A 9,907-nucleotide genomic window follows, 5' to 3' on the forward strand; every position below is an offset into this window, starting at 1 on the left:
AAGCAATTGCAGCTCCCCTCCTACACATATGGAACACGTCCATTGCTACAGGCACGTTTCCGGACTGTTGGAAACAGGCCACACTTCTCCCGCTGAAAAAAAAACCCCAAGGTGCACCGGATGATCTGAACAATCTCCGACCCATCTCTCTCCTTGCAGCCCCCGGCAAAATGCTTGAAAAAATAATTCAGCGGCAGCTTAATAAATTTATTGAAGACAGCGGCGCCCTACATGAAACTCAGTCGGGCTTTAGGGCCGGCTTCAGCACCGAGACGGCCCTTATTGAGGTTGCCGAGTCTATCAGGTGGTCCTTAGATTCAGGGGCATCAGCAATGCTGGTGCTCCTGGATCTATCAGCTGCTTTTGATACTGTAGATCACAGCAGATTGCTGACCCGACTTAAGGACATAGGTATTGGAGACAAAGCTCTCAACTGGCTACTCTCCTACCTCACTAATCGCTCCCAGAAAGTGGCCTTGGGCCCCTTCTCTTCTGGACCAAAAAATCTCTGGTGTGGCGTCCCACAGGGGTCGGCACTCAGCCCCCTGCTGTTCAATGTCTATTTGGCCCCGCTTTTCACCTTGATTGCCAAATGGGGGGTCAAGGCAATATCCTACGCGGACGACACGCAATTAGTCTTCCCATACACCGACACGTCCGAGGAAGCATTTAGCAAAATCAGGGGCTGTCTGATAGACGTGGCCAAATGGATGAATACCAACAAACTCAAAATGAACGCGAGCAAAACGGAGGTGCTATTCTTTGGAAACCCCAAACATCCCCCTCCGGATCTGTGGTGGCCAACGGAAATGGGCCCTGCCCCATCTCCCAGCTCCCATGCTAAAAATCTAGGAGTAAAATGGGATGAGAATTTGTCTTTCTTGCCGCATATACAACAGCTCACCGCGGGCTGCCTGCATAAACTCAAAAATTTGCGGAAATTTCTGCCTCTGCTACCAGTCGAGTGCCGGAAAACGGTTGTTCAAGCAACAATCACTTCCCGACTCGATTACTCTAATGGCCTCTATCTTGGTCTACCTAAATATGCGGTGCAACGCCTACAAATCGTGCAGAATGCGGCTGCGAGATTAATAAAACGGATCCCTTTTAGGCAGCACATCTCTCCGCATCTGCACGAGCTGCATTGGCTACCAGTGGCAAGCAGAATTAAGTTCAAAGTGTTAACCCTGGCTTTTAGAGCACTAAAAGGCACGTGTCCAAATTATCTGAAACTCCGACTCCCCCGCTACCACCAAAAACGTGAGCTGCGCTCCAACTCCCTACTCAAGCTAACTGTACCGCGTGTAAGGAAAGCTAGACTTGGAGGCAGGTCCTTTTCGGCCGGCACGGCGAAACTTTGGAATACCCTGCCTCCTGCCATCCAATCCGCCACGTCAGAAGCAAGCTTTAGGAAACTCCTAAAAACCTGGCTTTTTATGCAATAATTCTGCCCCCCCCTCCTGACTACTTACTCTTGCTGTGGGACTCGCTAGCGCCGGGACACCTCCCCAGAGGTAGCTGTTCGCGCTCAATAAGTTTCTGTATTATTATTATTATTATCAGTCGCTTCCATGTATATCTCCAGACGTCTGATCCAATTCTCCCACCTTGTTCCTACTTGTGGCTCCGACAAGTTGAATGGTGGTGGTTTTCTGTATTGTGCAATTTCTCTTTCTTGCTTGGGGCCTGTCATTTCTTCTTTTCTGTGCTCTTCTTGCCACTCTTTTGTTATTTCTTCCATTATCTTTTCCTTTTGTCCTCTTTTCTTTATTGCTTCTGCTTTATTAGTGCTTATTGGTGCTCCTCTCTGCACTTTCTGCTCCTTTTCTTCTTTCTGTGCTCTTCTTGGCACTCTTTTGTTATTTCTTCTGTTATCTTTTTCTTTTGACTCTGTACTTTCTGCTCCTTTTCTTCTTTTCTGTGCTCTCCTTGGCACTCTTTTGTTATTTCTTCTATTATCTTTTTCTTTTGTCTTCCTTTCTTTCTTGCTTGTGCTTGTTAGTGTTTCTCTTATGTGTCTTTATTTTCCTTTCTCTCCTTTTATTTCTTGCCTTTTTCTCTTATTTGCTGTTCTTGTCTTTGCTTGTGCTTTATTAGTGCTCAACTCGGCACTTTCTGCTCTTTTTCAGCTGTGTCTGCCCTTTTATCTTGACATTCTTATATCAATTATTTTTTTTTCTCTTGCAGATCCTTTATTTTCTCTTGTTTGTTTCCTCTCTTTTTTATTTTCTTTCCTTTGTTTAGCCTTTATTTCCGATTCCTTGTCTTTGCCTGTGCTTTGTTCGTCCTTTTTCTCTCTTTTTGGCACTTTGTTTGTGTTTTATTCCTTTATTTCGTGCTTTCTGGCGCTTGTTTTCGTTCTTTTGCTCTTTTCCACTTTTTGTAGTCTTTTCTTGCCTTGTGGTGCTCTTTCACACTCTTTGTTTTAATTATTTCTTGTAATTCTTCCTTTCTTCCTTTATTTCGGCCTTTTCCGGTGCTTCTGCACCTCTTTTAGCTTTATTTTCGATTCTACTCTTCTTTGCCTGTCCTCAAGATGGCCGCCCGCTTTTTTTCTTCTCCTATTGGCTCGTTTGCCTGATCCTGAAATGGCCACTGATGCTCTCGCGATATTTCGGAGCCAATCCTCATTCGCCTGACCCTACAATGGCCGCCCTTCTGTTCTGCTCTCTGATTGGCCCTATTCGCCTGGTTCCAACATGGCCGCCGCGGCTCTCGCGCTAATTTCTTCAATTTCACGAGCTTGGTGTTTGCGCTTACCGGGCTTAGTCGGACGTTTTCTTTCAGCGATCGCGGTGCTCTCTCACGTCACTGCACCTTACTCCTTCAATTTCTCTGCAATTTCCTTGACGATGCACGTCCAAGGTGGGCTTTTGGCATTTCTTCGAATATTCCTCGATGACCACGCGTCGATTCTTGACCCCTTCGTCGCCAGTTGTCGTATCCTGTAACCCAGGAACTCACACAGGACACGATGTTGATTTCCGCAAGTATTCTTTTATTTATTGGCTTACATCATGCATGCATCATGACCTCCTTCCTCGAGGTCCGGCTCCAGAATGTTTTCTCTCCCCACCCCTTGACCGGATGTGGTGTCCGGTGTCCCCTCGCCCCTGCGCTGTCCCAGGGTCCTAGCGCCCATGTCCTGGACAGGACAGTGCTCTTCTGAAATTAAGCAATTTGTTGCATCTAGTAACATTTTCTGCCTTTCTAAACTAATTATTTATGAGACTCCTTGTCCTTCCTGACTACAAACTGAGCTGGGGCCCCTATTACATACAGGGCACACTTTTCCTGTTTGAGACACGGCGCACTTAAAAGCAGGTGCACCGGGTGCAAAAAGGGAAAGCGCATCGTATTAGGAAGAAGGTGGTACCCTCAGGGAAGCCATGCACTCGAAATACAAAGCACCTGGTTAAAATGTGCTCCATTTTCTCTGTGCAGTTGGCAATCCGCCTGCACTTTTAAAAGGGATTAGAGATCCCCTTGCAGGTTGAGTAGCTCCACCGCCCGTTCTGCCCTCAGGGGCGCACTGACCGTGTGCCACCATTTTGTGGTAACCCTTCAGTACGCCTACTAAGGGCATGTTTGCGTCTGCACCCTCATCCATTATATGGCGCGGGCACAGAGGCAAAGTGATTTCCTCATTTGCATGAGGCCACCCCCATGCACAGGAGGGAACACCCTCTTAAGATAGCGCCGCTGCTACATGTGCACCAGTGTTATCTGTACTACGAAAGGGGCTGCACAAGTGTCTGCAGCCCCTTTAGTAATACCAAAGTGCCCTGGGGGTGCACAAAGCGGGCGCACATGTCCATTGCGCCTCCGGGACATTTTGTCTAAATATGTCCTCTGGGATTTTGATTTTTGCAAGTCAAGAATTTTGAATACGGGTCCCAATTCTGTTATGAAGGTATTCTCTTTCTGCCCATTGCTGTTCTGGTGCTCTTTCCAACTAAGTTTGTTTTTGTATCTTTTGGTGACCATCAGCAAAGCATGAATCGGTATGAAAAGTCCTCCATTCTGAGTGAACGGGGACCTTTGTTTCTTAATACATGTTCCATGCATCTGTTAATTGGTAAACACTTTGCGCTGACTTTTAATTTTCAAGTCAAGGCCTCATAGAACATGGTGAATGGCTAATTTTGGCAAACATCGGCTCTTGATCGTTCTGCAGAGTATTTGAGGAGATAAATGGCATTGCTGGCAGTATACGTCACCTGAAATACTGCATTTATATTGAACACAGTATATATTAATGTTATATTTTTCTTTAAATCTGTGGGGAAAGCTTATTGTAGCGCATTTGTTCTGATGATGGTCCTATTCATTGATTGGTCATAGGCTGAATGTCAGTGCTATTTTAAAAGAGATGGTGCCGAAAGTTATGCAAACTATTGCTTTGTGAAAAATTAACCTTCTCTGTTAAATGTACTTATTTAATGTTATCACCATGAATATTTAACCACCCTCGGTAGTTTGAACCTTCTGACTTCTCTTTGACTATGTTCATCCCAAAAATATTTTTGCATACGTTTTGATTATTTCTTAAAGAATAAACAAATACAATTCTTAAAAATACAAATACAAATTTTTGGGACGGGGGGGGCATGCTTTTGTTAACTTAATCGTTTCTCTACTTAAAACAATTATAAGGACAACTTTGAAGTCTTTTTTAACACACTGATTAAATTATTGACAAAGGTTAGCCTCGTTAATCACTCGATAGTTCGTTCAATTCAGAAATATTGTATATTAGACTAATTATCTTTCTTAACATTACGAGTTTTCATACAGGAATATAGATTCTCAAACAAAAACGTTGCACAATGCACAAAGAAGCACATTTCGTAGACCACCACAGACTTTTATGAATAAAATCTTCATAATTTCTTATACCACTACTCAATGGCTCTATTCTAGCCGGTTTTGTACAGTGAAAAGAGAACTCTGTGCATATGAGAATTCAAGATTTAAACTAAAATATTGACACTAAAACTATCTTTGTTGCGATTTATTTTAATTAATAAATTATAACAGTGATATATGGCAATGAAAATACATAACAATAATATAAATTAAAATGAGGTGGGTGCCCTGGTCATGATCATTTCTTTTCTTTAAGCTCTTTTATTCAATACATTATTATTAGTCTGTACATTTTACTAAGTAATAAACCATCAAGCCCTATCGAAAGCATATTTTTGCGATCATTGTAGACTGCCAATTGTTTGAAGATCCACTGATTGCATTAATGAATGACAAAGTATGCTGCTGTGTAGCACTATAATAAATTGCCAGAAGAAATGCCCATACATAGTAACTATATTAACAGATGGTCACTAGGATCATTTACCACAGTGAAATGAGAGCTGTGGTGGTGAAAGTGCCTTGTGATGCCACACCCCTTTGCATACAGTCCAACATTAACCAGGTAAAATACACAAAGCTGGACCAGATCATCGGCTCAACAGAAAAAAATATGCCCAATTCCTAATGCATAAAACATTGTCTGGAGCAGATCAAAATACATTGTTAGCAGTAACCCCTTCGATGCTCATGACGGAACGGTTCGGTCATGAGCGCGGTTGGCCTGTGCTCATGACGGAACCGTTCCGTCATGAGTCCGTTGGCTCATTAGAACGTTCAGCACCGCGCACGAATCTGCGCCGCGCTGATGTGGATAGATGAACCATCCTTTGAGTCTCAATATTTGACATCCTGTGCTTCCTCTCATTTATTCGACATGTCTGTTCTTTTTGTCCCTGTGAGAAAGTTATTCTTTTTGCCATGATCACCCCCACTGTTTGACTGATACTTGTGGTAACTGACTCTGATTGTGCCCTGGGCTCTGCTAACCAGGCCCAGGGCCAGTGCTCTGATGAAAAAGGTATATGGTAATTAGGCATATTTACAATTAGCAATGACAGACCCCTGTAAGTCCTTAGTGTATAAAAAGGCAATGGAGATACAAATTATCTATAAGTACCAAGTATATAATAAGGCAGGGAGGATTAGAGGCCAAGTAGATTGCCTGTCCTTAAGTGCGCACTGCTGTATTGTCAGCTGTCATTTTTAAAGGCTGCCCTGCTTTGCAGACTGCCTTTAATAGTACATTTCATGCAAATTCGTATTTAATGTATTGGTGTTTTTTAAATAATTTACATACCCGTCTCCTGAGTTAAGCCTGCCTGTTCGCAGCCAGCTACCGAAGATTGAGTCAGGGCCTAATTAATTGAAATCTTGACTAGGACTTATATTGCGTTGGCGGCCTTATTGCTAGTGGTAGGTGCATACTTATCACTACTAATAATCCACCTTCCAACAGTCCCTCACCTTTTCTTTTGGAAAGTGGTTTATTAGTTTTGGTAAATATGCATCTATCACTGGAAATAAGGCACTAACACAGTCTAGGGCTCAGAAGAGGTCTTAGAGGCATATTATCAACGGCCAGCGAGAATTATCGCTGGCCATACACAGCGATAGAAATATTATCGCTGGCTATCGCTGAATATTATCGCCATGATAACACTATATTTGCAACGCATAACGGTATGGCGATAATATTTCAGCAATAGTGGTGTTTTCAATGGAACATCGCTGGTTTTCCAGCGATGTTCCTTTGAAAACAGCGATAACATTGCTGATACGACCCTGTGGTCGTATTAGCATAATCCATCTCCCATTAAAAGTATGCCTTAGTCAGGAATTTAACACACGTTAAATTCCTGAGTTAAGGCTGAGGTAGCACATTTTTTTTATCGCTGCACCTCCTTGTTAATATTGTGAAGTTACCTTCACGATATTAACAGGTGCTGTTTTCCCAGCCAAGCCTTCTTTGCATCTCATTAGCGATGCAAGGCGGGGCTGTGAAAAAACAGGCTCTACATCAAGGAAACACGCACTAGCGTGTCCTTGATGATATTGCTATATAATTATCTCCGCTTTTCGCCCAAAAACGGATGCTAAAGCGGCGATAATTATATCGCCAGCCCTTGCTAATATGCCCCTTAGAAATGTATTTCCATGCTCAACACGTGGTAGCTTGGCTGCTAACAGGCAGGCTTAACCTAAGAGACAGGTATGTAAAGAATTTAAAAACACCAATTCAGTGAATAATTAAGACAAAACACACAATAAAACTCCCGCACCGATTTATAAAAATAGGAAATATTTTTATCTCTAAAATGACACCAAATGGTGCGGGGCCAAGATGGCAGGCGAGTAAGATGTGCTTCTCCCATCTCCTCGGCCACACCGCCGGCCTTGGCCGTACCTACTGCTTGAATCAACCCTGCGGGACCACTGAATAACTCCTAGGAGTGAGCTGCTAATGAGGCCCGTAAAGGGTGCCGTCTCACTCCGCTCAACACCGACATCTCAGATCTAGGGGGAGAGAGTGGAAGAGGATGCCGCAGCAAGATGGCGGTAGCGGCCTAAAGCACTGGCTCGTGGTACGGAGCTACTCTGAGGATCCGCCTGTGGCCAGGGTGATCCACCTGGCATCCAGTGCGCCCGAGAAGTGGTTGACGGCACAGGCACTGGGTGCAACAGCAGCGAGGGTGCATCTTGGCTTTAGTGAGGCTGGCTCTTGACCACCTGCCCAGGCCAACGGTATGAGAGTTGTTTGTGGTGCAGCCAGGCAAATGGCCCCATCGGCGGTGCAGGACTATCCATCGAGCAGTGATTGGCGGTGGTCACTTGCAAGAGCAATTTGCGACATTGACATGGCCCCTAATGAGGGCCCCAGGCACTGGGAGATCCTGAGGTGACCCTGGAGTCGCTATGAGGCCCATGGCGCGCAGGGGACTGATCTGTATTTGTATTTGTATTTTTGATTTGTAGAGCGCCTTATCACCCCGGAGTCTCTAAGCGCTTGGCAGGTGAGTGGGTACTGGCATAAAAGAAACAGGCTAGATATTACCCCATGCCTCTTGGAAAAGCACGGTTTTTAGCTTTTTCCTAAAAGGTAGGAGCTTGGTTTCTTTGCGCAGATTTTCAGGCAGTTGGTTCCAAGCTTTGGGAATCGTGTGGGAGAACGTCCGTCCTCTGATGGAGGACAGTTTGATCCTGGGACAGATCAATAGTGCGGCATCTGCTGAGCGTAAGTTCCTGTTGGGGGCATATGGGACAAGGCGTTTTTTGATATATTTCGGGGCTTGCCCATATAAGGCTTTCTGCGTGATGCATAGGCCTTTGAACTTGGCTCGTTTATTCACTGGCAGCCAGTGCAGCTCACGAAGAAGGGGGGTGGCCGGTGTCCTTCTTGGTTTATTATAGATAAGTCTGGCCGCGCCATTCATGACAATCTGAAGTCTTTTGGTAAGTTTTTTCGGAATGCCGAAATACATGACGTTGCCGTAATCCAGTCAAGCCAGAATTAAAGCTGACACTGCTCTTCTGAGGGTGTCCGCCTTTAGGATGGGAGACAGTTTGCGCAGTTGTCTCAGGAGGCCTACACAAGTGCCCACCACCGCCGAGATCTGGGCTGACATAGTGAGATTTGTGTCGATAATTATGCCAAGGCTTTTTACTACATCTGCCGGTACTGGGGGGTTGCCTAATTCTCTGGGCCATAGGAGGTCTCTCCAAGAGCTAGATGATGTCAAGATAGCAAGCACCTCTGTCTTGTCCGGGTTGATCTTTAAAAAGTTTGCCGTCATCCAGTTGACGGTAAATTTTAGAATATTCTTCCATTTTTGATCTGCCGTAGGGGAATTGCCTATCTGAATGATGATCTGGGTGTCGTCAGCATAATTGTATATACTACAGTCCATCTGATTCAGAGATGAAATGAGGGGCTGCAGATATGTATTGAACATCAAGGGGGATAGGGCTGAGCCCTGAGGGACTCCACGTGTAATCCTAGCTGCCTCTGACACCAGGTCATCCAGTTATACTTTCTGAACCCGTCCGCCAAGGAACGAGGTCAGCCAGGCGTGGGCCGTGCCCTTGATACCAAACTCCCCCAGCCGCGACAGAAGTAGGTCATGATTGACCGTATCAAATGCCGCGGAGAGGTCGAGTAGCACCAGGGCACAAGGATCTTTATTATCTGTTTTAAAACGCAGATCATCTAGCACGGAAAGCATGACTAATTCCGTGCTATTGTGGGCTCTAAACCCGGCTTGGTTGGGTTCTAGTAGAGAGTTACTCTCCAGGTGGTGAGAGAGGCTGGACAGCACATGAGCTTCCAGTATTTTAGCTAAGAAAGGCAGTTGAGAAATGGGCCTGTAATTCTTTAGAATCTTGGTGTCAGCTCCAGCTTTTTTTTAGCAGAGGAATCAGTCGTGCCTCCTTAAAAATGGAGGGGACTTGTCCGGAGGTAAGGGAACCGTTTAGAAGCAATAATATGGCGTCCCCCAGACCTGGCCACGCTTGTTTAAATATCTGAGGGGGGCAAGGGTCCGCCGGAGAGCCAGATTTAACTTGGTTCATCACTTTTTTCAAGGTTTCCTTGGTAAGTAAGGGTAGGGAAGTTAACGGCTCAGTGACTGTGGGGGGGAGAGTTTGAGGGATTACCGGGCAGTCAAATATAGGGGTGCTTTCGATTTCTATCAAGAGGTCAGATATCTTTGTGGTAAAGAAGAATTGAAATTTATAGCAGTCTTCTTGCGTAAAAGATGGGGGTTGTTCCTTCTTTTTCCTCAGTTCAGTGAGCACTTTGAAGATTTCCTTCTGAGGGTTGGGTGCTGTGGCAATTCTGCTTTCGTAGAACTCACTTTTCCTAGTCCTAATGGCTTGTTTATACGAGGCCAGTTTTTCCTTATATAAGGTTTGGCAATTAGGATCATACCTCTTACGCCAGGCTCTCTCGCACTGGCGCAGGGCACGTTTCAGGAGTCTCAAATCGTCATTAAACCAGGGGGCCCCTTTGCCTTTAGCCTTGATTTTTATCTTACGTGCT

The sequence above is a fragment of the Lissotriton vulgaris genome, chromosome 3_2 (genome assembly GCF_964263255.1).
Source record: "Lissotriton vulgaris chromosome 3_2, aLisVul1.2, whole genome shotgun sequence".
In the NCBI taxonomy this organism is placed as follows: domain Eukaryota; kingdom Metazoa; phylum Chordata; class Amphibia; order Caudata; family Salamandridae; genus Lissotriton; species Lissotriton vulgaris.